Source organism: Schistocerca serialis, chromosome 6 (genome assembly GCF_023864345.2).
Source record: "Schistocerca serialis cubense isolate TAMUIC-IGC-003099 chromosome 6, iqSchSeri2.2, whole genome shotgun sequence".
NCBI lineage: Eukaryota > Metazoa > Arthropoda > Insecta > Orthoptera > Acrididae > Schistocerca > Schistocerca serialis.
The window spans coordinates 695167167-695182606 of NC_064643.1; the positions used below are offsets into that span (position 1 = coordinate 695167167).

At 44.8% G+C, this 15440-nt stretch overlaps 1 non-coding gene across 1 annotated transcript; it reads right to left on the reverse strand.

Moving 5' to 3' along the window:
- Positions 1-14742: 14742 nt before the first annotated feature.
- Trnat-ugu (transfer RNA threonine (anticodon UGU)) lies at positions 14743-14817 on the reverse strand. Its single transcript has one exon. It is a non-coding gene; the product is annotated as a tRNA-Thr (tRNA).
- Between the last annotated feature and the right edge of the window lie 623 nt (positions 14818-15440).

A 15440-nucleotide genomic window follows, 5' to 3' on the forward strand; every position in this document is an offset into this window, starting at 1 on the left:
CGCGGAAGGAGCCCTTATCAGCACCTGTACTGCTTCCTTAAATCCATCTATCTTATCAAAGCAAGGTCGTGAGCATATAAGAAACTTTTGAATGGTTTAGGACTTGGCTGACGGTTTTGTTAATTGTGGGGGAGCACCGGTCACAATACACTCCCTTGGGGTACACCATTTCTTTAGTTCCTCCAGCGACTGTGTCTCCCTCGGTGTTCGAGATAAAATCTTCAGTTGTGAAGTAGCTTGGTAGTTATTCTGGGGAAACCATAAATCTCGTGAAGCACTACGCGGTGGTGGACTGTATAGTAAGTTGACGAAGAATCGATAAATGAAACTCCACTGATCTTCCCCCTTTCATATCCATCCTCGATTTGGGTCGTTACGGAAGCATTACATTTGCAAGCTCAGTTTTATAGGGATGCAGTAGTACATTCCATTACTGGCTGAACCTGGCTGACAATTGATATTTTGATGCTCGTCACACTGCGTGTGAGCACCAGTAACTTTTCCACATGGCGAATCTTGTTGCAGTCACCAACTGCCGGGAGTGTACCAGTAATGACTCTGACAGTTATTCTTTCTGCATCTACAACTACATTCATCTCCGCAAGTCACTGTATGGTCCGTGGTGGAGCGGACCTTATACTACCACCAGTCATTTCCTTTCCTGGTCCACTCGCAAACAGAACAAGGGTAGAAAGACTATCTATACGCCTCCAAACGAGCCCTTATTTCTCTTACCTTATTTTCTCGGTCCTCACGCGAAATGTATGTTGGTGGCAATAGAATCGTTCCGCAATAAGCTTCAAATGGCGGTTCTCTAAATGTTGTTAATAATGCTCCTTGAAGAGAACGTAGACTTCCGTACAGGAATTCTCACGTGAATTTCCAATTAGATCTCCATAATACTTGCGTGTTGTTTGAACCTACTGGTAACAAATCTAACAGCCCGTCTCTGAATTTCTTCGATATCTTCCTTCAGTCCAATCTGATGGAGATCCCAGACACTCGAACAGTAGCCATTAATGGGCCACAGCGTCGTATGTGGTTTTCTTTACAGCTGAACCACACGTTTGAACAATTCTCCCAATAAACCGAAGTCGACCATTCGCCTTCCCTGTTACAATCCTTACGTGCTCCTTCCATTTCATATCGCTTTGCAAAGTCACGACCAGATATTTAATCAACGTGACTGTGTCAAGGAGCATACTATTAATACTGTGCTCGAACATTACGGAATTGTTTTCTCCCCTTCATCTGCAGTAACTTAAATTATTTTCAACCCTCCAACCATCACACCTAATAGAAACTCTGTCCACGCCATCTTGCATCTTCCTTCAGTAACTCAAGGACGACACCCTCCCATGCACCACAGCATCATCGGCAAACAGACGCAGAGTGCTGCTCACCCCGTCAGCCACCACACTTATTTGTATAGAAATTAATAGCGGTCCTAGCACACTTCCCCGGGACACGCCTGACGATACCGTTGTCTCTGATGAATACTCGCCGTAGACGACAACGTACTTTCTATTACTTAAGAATCCACACACATATCTGGGAATGTATTCGGCATGCTCAACCTTCGTTAACAGTCTGCATTGGGGCACCGTGTCAAACGCATTTCGGAAATCAAGAAATGTGGAATGTGCCTGTTGCTCTTCATCCCTTGTTCGAAGCATGTTGTTGTTGTGGTCTTCAGTCCAGAGGCCGGGCTGATGGAGCTCTCCATGCTACTCTATCCTTTGCAAGCTTCTTCATCTCCCAGTATCTACTGCAACCTACATCCTTCTGACTCTGCTTAGTGTATTCATTCATCTCTTGGTCCCCCTCTACGGTTTTTACCCTCCACGCTGCCCTCCAATACTAAATTGGTGATCCCTTGATGCCTCAGAATATGTCCTACCAACCGATCCCTTCTTCTAATCAAGTTGTGCCATAAATTTCTCTTCTCCCCAATTCTAGTCAATATCTCCTCATTAGTTATGTGATCTACCCATCTCATCTTCAGCATTCTTCTGCAGCACCACATTTCGAAAGCTTCCATTCTCTTCTTGTCCAAACTATTTATCGTCCATGTTTCACTTCCATACATGGCCACACTCCACACAAATACTTTCAGAAACTACTTCCTAACACTGAAATCTATACTCAACAAATTTCTCTTCTTCAGAAACGCTTTCCTTGCCATTCCCAGTCTACATTTTATATCCTCTCTACTTCGACCATCATCAGTTATTTTGATCCCCAAATAGCAAAACTCCTTTACAACTTTAAGTGTCCTATTTCCTAATCTAATTCCCTCAGTATCGCCAGTCTTAATTCGACTACATTCCATTATCGTCGTTTTGCTTTTGTTGATGTTCATGTTATATCCTCCTTTCAAGACACTGTTCATTCCGTTCAACTGCTCTATCAGGTCCTATGCTGTCTCTGACAGAATTACAATGTCATCGGTGAACCTCAAAGTTTTTATTTCTTCTCCATGGATTTTAATACCTACTCCGAATTTTTCTTTTGTTTCCTTTACTGCTTGCTGAATATACAGATTGAATAACATCGGGGATAGGCTACAACCCTGTCTCACTCCCTTCCCAACCACTGCTTCCCTTTCATGTCCCTCGACTCTTATAACTGGCTTCTGGTTTCTGTACAAATTGTAAATATCCTTTCGCTCCCTGTATTTTTCCCCTGCCACCTTTAGAATTTGAAAGAGAGTATTCCAGTCAACATTGTCAAAAGCTTCCTCTAAGTCTACAAATGCTAGAAACGTAGGTTATCATGTAAGAAAAGGGCAAGCTGAGTTTCGCACGGGCAGTGCTTTCTAAAACCGTACTGATTTGTGGACATATACTTTTCCGTCTCAAGGAAATTTATTATATTCGAAGTAATAGTATATTCAAGAAACCTGCAGCAAAACGATACTCAAGACATTTGTCTGTAATTTTGGAGGTCCGTTGTTTTATCCTTCTCATATACAAGAGTCACCTTCCCTTTTTTTCCAGTCGCTTGGGACTTTGGGCTGGGAGAGAGATTCGCTATAAATACAAGCTAAGTTAGGGATAAGTGACGCCTATTACTATTTCCTGTGCGATAGTCAAACCACGCTAAACGATTTCTTAAATGCGAAATTTAAAACTTCGGGTTTCCTTTTGCTATCTTCTACTGCCACATCAGACTGGTCAAATACTTAATGGACAGCAGCCTTCGAACAGTTTAGAGATTTTACATAGGACCAGAATTTTCTCGGGCTCTCGGCAAGGTAAGCTATACTAAGGCAGGCCGGTGGTAGCTGTTGTATGCTTCGACCATTGATCTTTTTATAGACGCAGGAATCTCTACTAACTTTTGCCTCACGTCATTCGCGAATTCTCTTTTGAATCGAGAGAACAGCAGTCTTTGCTTCCTCAGCATTCTCCGAATGTTGCTGCTAAACCACTGTGAGTCTTTTCCGTCCTTAATCCACTTACTCGACATTTGCTTCTCCAGAGCACGATTTGCTTTTCAGATAATTCCTCCATCACACTGGAACTAATGGATATCAATTCATTGTCTAAGTGGGATGTTAGCACTGCTTATCTGTTCTTTCCAGCAAAAATACTTTTTGACTGTTTTATAGTAACGATCGTCACTATGATGTCATGATCATAACCTTTGTCTGTATACTGACACCGTCGATAAGATCAGCCCACTTTGTAGCTACAAAGTCTAGGTTATTCCCATTGCTTGTGGGCATTCGAACTAGCTGCTCAAGGCAGTTTTCGGAAAACCTGTTCAAAAGTAATTCGCAATGTACCCTCTGCAATATAATTCGTAGACGTCCCAGTCTGTACTCGCTAGGCTAAGGTTGCCTCCAACGAATACTGCAAGATCTGGGTATTTCCACGCTATTGATTGTATACTTTCTTTGAATGACTCTAAATCCGTCACAGAGGAATTGTGTGGTCAGTAAAAGCTTCGAACAATTAACTTGACTTCATCTAGACCTGTTATACACGAAAAAATAAATTCACTGTCGCAATCATGTTCGACCTCAATAGAGACAATACTTTTGCCAGCTGCAATGAACACTTCCCATCGCCCGCATCTCGTGGTCGTGCGGTAGCGTTCTCGCTTCCCACGCCCGGATTCCCGGGTTCGATTCCCGGCGGGGTCAGGGATTTTCTCTGCCTCGTGATGGCTGGGTGTTGTGTGCTGTCCTTAGGTTAGTTAGGTTTAAGTAGTTCTAAGTTCTAGGGGACTTATGACCACAGCAGTTGAGTCCCATAGTGCTCAGAACCATTTGAACCACTTCCCATCCTATGGCATCTACTCAGTCTTTCCGATATACTTTCCACGACTCGCTTAATATCTCAGAGCTTTCCACTTCGGATTTCAGCCTGCCCTCGGTCCCTAGAACGATTTGAACGCGAGAAATTCAATGGCAAGCAGCAAATCCAGGAACCTTGTTACAAATACGTCTATAATTTACTGACAAAATTTTGACAGTCGAAGTTTTTTTTACTCCGGAAGCAGTTTCATTTTGCTATCTGCATGTCGACTGGCGAATGTTTATAGGAGTACCTCGATGTTCAAATGGCTCAAATGGCTCTGAGCACTATGGGGCTTAACATCTGAGGCCATCAGTCCCCTAGAACTTAGAACTACTTAAACCCAACTAACCTAAGGCCATCACACACATCCATGCCCGAGGCAGGATTCGAACCTGCGACCGTAGTGGTCGCGCGGTTCCAGACTGAAGCGCCTAAAACCGCTCGGCCACATCGGCCGGCTACCTCGATGTATCGCTATCCTAAAAAGCCACCATGTGCACTCCACAAGTACTCTGCTACCGAAGTAGCTGCTTCCTTTGTGTAGTGTATCCCTGACCTGTCAAGGTGAATCCTACATGACTCCACCCGCTAACGTAATTACAGAAATCTGCAGCCCTATAGAGTCAACAAAGCCTGTTGTTGAGACGCTCCGACTGTTCGAAACCAAAGGACCTCTTTCGACTATGCAACCAATGCTGCAAATTGCGATGTTTACTTGCACCCCATGCGCAGTGTCAGCAGCCTCTTCCGCCTCCTCCAGCCGCCCGTGTGAACTGAAGATGGCCTCAGAACCCATGACCCATCCGACAGGCACCGTTGGCGTCGACGTGAACTACAACTAGCACACAGCTGCACTCTGCCCGCTCAATAGCCGCCGGCAAGGCCGCCTCCACATCTCGGATGAAGCCCCCGACAGACATATCGAGTACACATGGGCTTTCTTTCCAGCCCTGAATGATATTTCACTAAGAGTTTCGATAATGCGCTTATCGCTGGAGCTTCCAATAATTAGTAAACTCCCCCACCCCCTCCTCTGCGTCTCTGCTCACACCCTGCTGAAGGATTGGCCACCCGTCCACTGATAGGGCGAATGGACGAGGCCAGAGGCCAGTCTCCGTACTGAACCTGCATCTTGAGTGACACGACCACGTAACCCACCACTCACCTTGCTATGAGGGCGGATCTACCTTGTCGGGTACACAAGAAGGTGCCTTGGCAGCAGGGTGTGCGGCCGGAACACCTGAGGTGTCCCATGCGAAGTGTCACATTCTCCGCCACCACTGCACCTTGGCGTAGTAGCCTGAAGATAGCTGACCAGAACTAAAAGCGCACTGAGCTGTTCACGAACTGCGGCCAGCTCAACCTGCGTCCGCACGGCATGCACACATGCTATCCATCCTAGAAAGACTAACTGAAGAAGTAGACTATGAAAGCACAAACAGAAACTTAGACATACATCTTCCTATCATCCTGACGCGCCACCAATAGAGTTTGACTCCTAATGAGATGTGTAGCTCGCCATTCAAAAGAAACTCAGACTGCACGAATCTACAGTCACAAAATCGTGAGTGTACATGTCTAACATAGAAAAACACACACGAAATTTAAAAAATATACCGATAAGAAAACACAAAAAAAGTTAAATATGTAACTTGTCGCTTGCTTGCGATAGTTGGAACCTGTCTAACCCACCGAGTGACCAAAGTGCAACAAACGGTTGCTGGCTCTTTAAAACTAACAACAAAATGACAACAACGCCTCAGAATGCCTGAATCAACACTAACTTACGCCCAGTACCAATGACTCGAGTGGTGCCCTAGCAGCAGACTGTTCCACTGTAGGAGTATCTCTCGCCTGTCATTTTGAAAATATCTCCTTTGACGTTTCGTTACAATTGACGGGTCAGTTGAGATTTGTAGTCATTTCATTTAAGCTGTTTGTCAGCAAATATAGTTGCTGTTATGTAGTAGCTCCTTTTCCATACTAAGACACATTTACTTGCCAAATACGATCACATCCAAAAGTATTACATTCTTGAGTGATCGTTATTTTAGCCTACGAGAGTGAGTCAAATGAAAGCCTTGAATATTTTTTAAATTATTATTTATTGTGTAGAAGTAGTACAAAGCTGTATCACTTTTCAACATTATCTCCCCCACGCTCAATGCAAGTCCTCCAGCGCTTACAAAGTGCATAAATTCCTTTAGAAAAAAATTCTTTTGGTAGTCCGCGCAACCACTCATGCACCGCGTGGCATACCTCTTCATCAGAACGGAACTTCTTTCCTCCCATTTCGTCTTTGAGTGGTCCACATATATGGAAATCACTTAGGGCAAGGTCTGACGAGTATGGTGGATGAGGAAGCCACTCAAAATGCAGGGCTGTGATTGTTGCAACTGTTGTACGGGCAGTGTGGGGCCTTGCATTGTCATGTTACAAAAGGACTCCTGCTGACAGCAATCCACGTCGCTTTGATTTGATTTCTGGCCGCAGATGATTTTTTAGGAGATCTGTGTATGATGCGCTGGTGACAGTGGTTCCTTTAGGCATATAATGCTCCAAAATGACTCCTTTTTCGTCCCAAAAGAGAGTCCGCATAACCTTCCCTGCTGATGATTCTGTTCCAAACTTCTTTGGTTTTGGTGATGAGGAATGGCGCCATTCCTTGCTCGCTCTCTTCGTTTCCGGTTGGTGGAAGTGAACCCAGGTTTTGTCCCCAGTATCACCTTCTCGTTCAAAGCGCCGAAGAATTTCTTCACAAGCATCCAACACGTCGTTCTCTCATTTCAGGAGTCAGCTGCCGTGGCACCCATCTTGCAGACACTTTGTGAAACTGGAGCACATCATGCACAATGTGGTGTGCTGACCCATGACTAATCTGTAAACATGCTGCAATGTCATTCAGTGTCACTCGGCGGTTTTTCTTCACTATGGCTTCAACTGCTACAATGTTCTGTGGCGTCACAACTCGTTGTGCCTGAGCTGGATGAGTAGCATCTTCCACTGAAGTCACACCATTTGCCAACTTCCTACTCCATTCGTAGACTTGCTGCTGTGACAAACATGCGTCACCGTACTGAACCTTCATTCGTCGATGAATTTCAATAGGTTTCACACCTTCACTACCCAAAAACCGAATTACAGAACGCTGTTCTTCCCTGTTGCAAGTCGCAAGTGGGGCGGCCATCTTCATACTGATACTGGGACAGTATGTGTGCATATGCACTATCTTGTCACCTACAGGCCATTCTGCACGCTGTTTGTAGCACGCTTACCAACTTACAGAATAACAGCTTGAAATTTCGATTTGTTATTACAAATTTAAGGTTTTAATTTAACTCACCCTCGTATATCTGCAAGCACCATGTCCTGTTGAGTCATAATTCTTATTATACTCTGATGATTATCTCTGACTCTACAGACGAGTGAGATGTATGCAGCTCCAGTACAACTGCCTCAAGAAGCCCGCCTGGGATGGAAAGGATGACGAGTTGTCCCTCATGATATTACAGGTGACTGCATCCTTTCGTGCAGACGCAGAGAGATGAATGGATGATGCAGGGTATGTGCTCCTTGATTCCTCCTCCCAGTGGAACATTGTTGAGAGATAGTGATTGGGCGTGTGAGGCGACTTTTGGCGTCTTTGACTAATTAAATATTCCCGGTCTGAGATTCAAAAGCTGCCTCTCCTTTAATTTTGACTAAAATTCATCAGCAATGGCGCCCAAAGACTTCCGGCTTACGACGTCACCCTCAATCTGCCAACGGCAGGAGGTGATAGAGTTTCGCCTTTGGGGTGGGAAATTGCCCCTAAAACGCGGGAGAATCAACAATGATCAACTGCATGAGCATGCAGAAAGCAACGGAAGTCACTGAATTAAAGACACATAATGTCTATCCACAGGACGAGGAGCCTGTAAGTGAAAAGTGTCATGAAGATCTCTCCACTGGCAGAAGATTCCGAACTAATCCCCCACTCGGATGTTCAGGAGGGGATTGCCAACGGGGAGGTGACCATGAGAAAAAGATTGAATAACCAGCAAAGGGTAGAGTTCTATAAGTCAGGGTGAGACGTTTCAGAATGGTAGGGAAGCTATAAAATCTAAAAAGGGAAGTGCTAAGGCTCAATCTAGATATAGTGGGAGTGAAATGGAAAGAAGACAAGAATCTCTGATCAGATGAGTACAGGGTAATACCAACAGCAGCAGAAAATGGTATAATGACATCAGGATTCATTATGAGTAGGAAAGTAGGGAAGAGAGTGAGTTACTAAGAGCAGTTCAGTGACTGGGCTGTTCTCATTAGAATCTACAGCAAAGGAACAAGTCGAAAATTAGATGGGCTGATAGGGTCAGGAATAAGGAGGTTCTCCACAGAATCGGTAAAGAAAAGACCACATGGAAACATTGACAAGACGAAGGGACAAGATAATACGACATCTGTTAAGACATCGGGGAATAACTTCTATGGTACTAGAGGGGTCTGTAGAGGCTAAAAACTGTAGAGGAAGATAGAGATTGGAATACATCCAGCTAATAATTTGTGGACAGATCGAGCGGTTCTAGGCGCTTCATTCAGGAACCGCGCTACCGCTGCGGTCGCAGGCTCGAATCCTGCCTCGGGCGTCCTTACGTTTAAGTAGTTTAAGTCTAGGGGACTGATGACCTCAGATGTTAAGTCCCATAGCGCTTAGAGCCATTTGTTACTCTGATGTGAAGAGTTTGTCACAGGAGAGTAATTCTTGGCGGACCGCTTCAACGCATGAAACCAGTGGTATGTGTAACTGATTCAGCTGTTCATCAGGACTGGTTGCCTACGTATAAATGGTGTTGTATCTAATATACGATCTGCCTTCAAATACCGGAGAAGCGAATTTCAGTCCTACATCGAGCCCCCATGAATTGTTTTCTGTCATTTCCAAGGATTACAGATTAAGGCAAAGAATGAGACAGTACCACCAGTAAGGCAACAGCCGAGTACCTGAGTTTGTCTTACTTAAGCTCGGATTTCGTCTCTAATTACCTTTAACAGAGAAAACTTGCATACGTTGAGACTCTTTTAAGCTCATATTCAGGAGGAGCAGATTGTCAGCCCTTTCAGGACAGTGCACCGTAACCAATGACCAGACACTAGAGACCGTTGGTTAGCACAGTTTTTTAACATTTCGTCGTAAGTTGTCGGGCTATCAGCACGCAGTCTCTCGCCAGCCAGTACGATTTCCAAACCACACGTTGAAGCTGTATAGAATGACGTAGCCATATCTATCATCGAAGTTCAGTTCTACTCGATACCCAACCGTGTTATTTTCTCTTTCTCTTTTTGTCATCATGCTGCTCATTGGTTTTATCTGGCCCACCATGAATTCTTCTCTTGTGCCAATCTCTTCATCTTAGAGTAGCAACTGAAGTCGTCAGCGATAGAAAACGCTAACACAGGATTTAGTAAGGACTAGCTTGATCACACTACATGTCGTGTTTTCGAATACGCTTGATGCTGGTAACAAGCAGTTCCACATGGGTCGCTAGAAATAGCTGACTAAAATGTAATTTGTTTGGTCGCGCTGGATTTATAATCTCCTCTTTGTATTTAACCAAACATATAACAAGCAACAACTCAAAATAAGCTCTTGTTGGTTAGCACATTCTTCCGCAGATCCTTTTAACTTTTTGTTGGAGATTATCAAGTCATTGTCTTTAGCATAATTTTTACTCTCTGCAGCTCCTTGAGTATCGCTGAAGTTATTTCATAATGACTTAACACATGTCCTATTACCCTACTCCTTCTTGCCGGTCGGGGTGGACGAGCGGTTCTAGGCGCTTCAGTCCGAAACTGCGTGACTGCTACAGTCACAGATTCGAATCCTTCCTCGAGCATGGATGTGTGTGATGTCCTTAGGATAGTTAGGTTTAAGTAGTTCTAAGTTCTAGGGGTCTGATGACCTCAGATGTTAAGTCCCATAGTGCTCAGAGCCATTTGAGCCTATTCCTTCTTCTTGTGAGTGTTGTCCACATACTGCTCTCTTCGCCGATTCTGCGGAGAAGCTCCTCATTGGTTATCTCATCAGTCGTCCTAATTTTCAGCATCCTTCTACAGTCCACAAATAAAACGATTCGAGTCTCTTGTTTTCTGGTTCCCATAGTCCACGATTTGCTTTCATACATTGCTTTGCATCAGACGAAATTTCTTCCTGACATGAAGGCCACTGTTTGATACTAGTAGGTTTCTTTTGGCCAGGAATGCCCTTTTGCCTGTGCTAGTTCGGTTTTTGTGTCCACCTTGCTTCACCCATGCGTCATTTCGCTTCCAAGGTAGGTGAAGTCTTTCACTTCTTCTATTTCGTGGTCTTCACTTTTGACGCAGAGTTTATCGTTAATGTTTTTGCTACAGCCAGGGGTAGCAGAAGAGCAAGTAGTTCGTCCAAATGTTGCAAAATCTCAGCAGCACCTTCCGATACGAAATCCAGTGGTCTCAGCAACACTTATTTACCTCGGGTGAGCCTTCAAACAACGCGTTCGCCTTATTCTTCAGCCTCGCGGGTTCAAACCTGTCGTTGAGATCCTTTCTCTGTGCGGGTGGACGGAAGAGCTCGGCGCGGCGTGGAGTGGCCGCAGCAGATCGGCCCGCGGGCGGAGATAAGGCAGCCAAATAAAAGATCCCCCACCCCACGCCGGCCCAATCCAGCAGTCCGGTCCCCGGCGGCCGTGTTTTATGGCAGCGAGATAAGGCGCGGCGCCGACTTCCACTGGCGACACTTTGCTTCCGGCAGGCCGCCGCGTGGCCGCGCTGGCGGATGCATAATGCATCGCCGCGGCTGAGGTGGGGCAGGTGCCGGCGGCTGGTCGCCCGCTCTCACCCAGCCGACCACTGTGCGCCGCCGTCACACGAACCACGCAGCGCTGCCGGATGCCGATATGGCAGACACCTTCCTACTAGGACAGAGTTCACTCTCCCTGAAGAATTTAAACTGTGCACCAAGACGAGAATCAAATCACCGTTTCAGGCCTCTCAGTTCAGAGTGAAATATTCGTTTTGCAACCTACTCTCAGGATGTGGTTCATCAACTTTCAACACTCTGTAACCCGCCCCTCACTTATCGACCTTAATGACAGTGAAAAATTAAACCGCGTGCACCTAATGGAAATTTGGGAAAAGTAATCGTCACCGAAGTTAATTTGTCGGTAAAGAGGGAGGAAAGGGTTACATCTAAATGAAAGGAAAAATGCAAATGAAATTGGTGGAAATTAATTTTGAGAAAAGGGTAAAATTAATAAAGAAAGTAAATGTTGCGGTCGTTACATTAACAATTAATTGGCGTTAATTAGATATTTGAGATTTGGGGAAAATTACGGTCGCCAGTCCTACGGACAACTACTATAATAACTGAGAATGAAAGATTAATGCACATATAATTAGCACTAAAAGCGTGGCAACTGAAGGTTGACACGTGTTGTGTGAAAACTGAATGTTTGTCAGAAGTAAAAAATTTCGCCACACTCTGACTTAATTTAGCAAAAGAATTAATAAAACCGGAAAATTGAAAGTTAATTTAGTGACTGAAATTAATAGTGAACTTTGTTTCTGAAGCACTACGAAATTCAATAAAATAAGGTTAGTCTTGGGCTACCTCAACAATCATTTCAAAAGCTACTTGAATCTACGCAATTTAGAAATAAGAGATTTAACTTTGAACTTGAATTAAATGATTCTGAACAATTAACAATAGTAAAATTTAGTATGTACCAAGCTGAGCTGCAGTCACAGGTAAGCTAAAATATGGTAACAAAACTCGCACTCTTAATTTGTGCTTGTGTAATCTAAATATTGTAGCCAGCTATGAATACTTTAACTGAACTTTGAAATTAAAGCAGTGACATGGAATGATATTACTTTAACGCTGGCGTTTGAATTTCAACGACACTCGGGTTCATTTCGGAAAAGGAAGGGATCCTGCTTCGTAATGCAATTGGGACAATGAGCAACAAAGGTTCATGCTAAGTTGCTGTCTTTTGCTGATCGAATAGTTTGAAAAGCTGAGGTCTGCCATACAGTTCTAAAACTTACGTGCTTCCAGTCTTCCTTGTTGGTTGATTGAAGGTTTGAAGTCGTCGATCGGGGAGGTGGCGACAGTCACTCATTGTCGGCCGTCGCTGTTGCAGAAGCTGGATGTTGGCGCGCCTTCTTCTCGACACGGTCACCAGGCGAAACGGGCTCTTGATGTGCGCCAGCTAATGCTTCCCGTCCGCGACACCGTGTCAGAAACTATCATAGCAAGTCGAGCGCAATTACATGCTGCCAAACCCCGAAAGCGGGGCAACTTGCTGGAGCGTCACACAACACACCTGCTCCGCCGCCCTACTCCAGCCACACTCCCTCTACCCGCGTTCCATGCGGCAGAGTTAACACTACTAAAAATCCTAAACACTTTCGTTCTCCACACAGTTTTCTCTACGCCAGACCCAGCGTAAAAATACAAATAACATTTACAAAACAAACCAATTACATATATATATATATATATATATATATATATATATATATATATATATATATATATGTATGTATAGTAAAACAATTACAATATATAAAGACACAGAAATGTCATAAAATGGTTCAAATGGCTCTGAGCACTATGGGACTCAACTGCTGAGGTCATTAGTCCCCTAGAACTTAGAACTAGTTAAACCTAACTAACCTAAGGACATCACAAACAACCATGCCCGAGGCAGGATTCGAACCTGCGACCGTAGCGGTCTTGCGGTTCCAGACTGCAGCGCCTTTAACCGCACGGACACTTCGGCCGGCCACAGAAATGTCATATCTTCAGGTAACAAAATAAGGAAAAAAAATTTATAGTACAATAGATGGAACTAGGAGGATATGCATTTCCGGCGTTACAACTCCCCTTGATTTATCAAGACCCGTCACAGGACCTACGATGACAGATCGTCTGAACACGGCGAAGTTGCTGGTGGAGATACGTGCGTCCGTCATATTTGGCTGTAGGTACCTGAAATACAATGAAATTATAATTATATTAATACATTCAGCTGCTAACGGGTGTTGATATATACGAGGGCAGTTCAATAAGTAATGCAATACATTTTTTTTCTGAAACAAGGGTTGTTTTATTCAGCATTGAAATACACCAGGTTATTCCCCAATCTTTTAGCTACACAACACTATTTTTCAACGTAATCTTCATTCAATGCTATGGCCTTACGCCACCTTGAAATGAGGGCCTGTATGCCTGCACAGTACCATTCCACTGGTCGATGTCGGAGCCAACGTCGTACTTCATCAATAACTTCTTCATTATCCGCGTAGTGCCTCCCACGGATTGCGTCCTTCATTGGGCCAAACATATGGAAATCCGTCGGTGCGAGATCAGGGCTGTAGGGTGCATGAGGAAGAACAGTCCACTGAAGTTTTGTGAGCTCCTCTCGGGTGCGAAGACTTGTGTGAGGTCTTGCGTTGTCATGAAGAAGGAGAAGTTCGTTCAGATTTTTGTGCCTACGAACACGCTGAAGTCGTTTCTTCAATTTCTGAAGAGTAGCACAATACACTTCAGAGTTGATCGTTTGACCATGGGGAAGGACATCGAACAGAATAACCCCTTCAGCGTCCCAGAAGACTGTAACCATGACTTTACCGGCTGAGGGTATGGCTTTAAACTTTTTCTTGGTAGGGGAGTGGGTGTGGCGCCACTCCATTGATTGCCGTTTTGTTACAGGTTCGAAGTGATGAACCCATGTTTCATCGCCTGTAAAAATCTTTGACAAGAAATTGTCACCCTCAGCCACATGACGAGCAAGCAATTCCGCACAGATGGTTCTCCTTTGCTCTTTATGGTGTTCGGTTAGACAACGAGGGACCCAGCGGGAACAAACCTTTGAATATCCCAACTGGTGAACAATTGTGACAGCACTACCAACAGAGATGTCAAGTTGAGCACTGAGTTGTTTGATGGTGATCCGTCGATCATCTCGAACGGGTGTGTTCGCACGCTCCGCCATTGCAAGAGTCACAGCTGTGCACGGCCGGCCCGCACGCGGGAGATCAGACAGTCTTGCTTGACCTTGCGGTGATGATGACACACGCTTTGCCCAACGACTCACCGTGCTTTTGTCCACTGCCAGATCACCGTAGACATTCTGCAAGCGCCTATGAATATCTGAGATGACCTGGTTTTCCGCCAAAACAAACTCCATCATTGCCCGTTGTTTGCAACGCACATCCGTTACAGACGCCATTTTAACAGCTCCGTACAGCGCTGCCACCTGTCGGAAGTCAATGAAACTATACGAGACGAAACGGGAATGTTTGAACATATTCCACAAGAAATTTCCGGTTTTTTCAACCAAAATTGGCCGAGAAAAAAATGTGTTGCATTACTTATTGAACTGCCCTCGTATCATCGAGGACAGGTTGAAATGTGTGCCCCGACCGGGACTCGAACCCAGGATCTCCTGCTTACATGGCAGACGCTCTATCCATCTGAGCCACCGAGGGCACAGAGGATAGTGCGACTGCAGCGACTATCCCGCGCACGCCTCCCGCGAGACCCACATTCTCGCCTTGTGTGTCCACACACCACATTCGTGGCGTCCCATCCCAACACACTCATTACTCATGGAAGACATCCTTACCAAATCCCGTAAGAGTTCGGGGAATATGTGTGCACCCGCACAGAAGAAGAAGGTCATGGCCGGTGTTGCGAGAACTATATATTTATATGGGTATGGTGTCTGTCGTTTCGGACATTTCCGAAAGAACAGACACCATATCCATATATGAAATACAGTGATCTGCCTCTTTCAGATGACGATGTCGCCTCTGCACAGTAGGAGTTTTGGCGGTGGATTCGGCGGACTCAGGACCTGGATGTGTGACTGTAACGATGTTCCATGATGTAAAGTCTGACAGGAGTTAGTGGCACGCTTTTTGAAGGGATGCTAATTTTCTTCGTGATAGTTTACAAAACTCGTCTAAGCAATCACTTCTCATCCATCTGCGCCACATGTTGCTTACAACAGTTCACACTTGCAAATCGCTCCAAAACAATGACAGTTACTTTAACGAACTCTAATCAGACCCACGATTTAACTGACAAGTCATATTCTATCGTGATCAGTG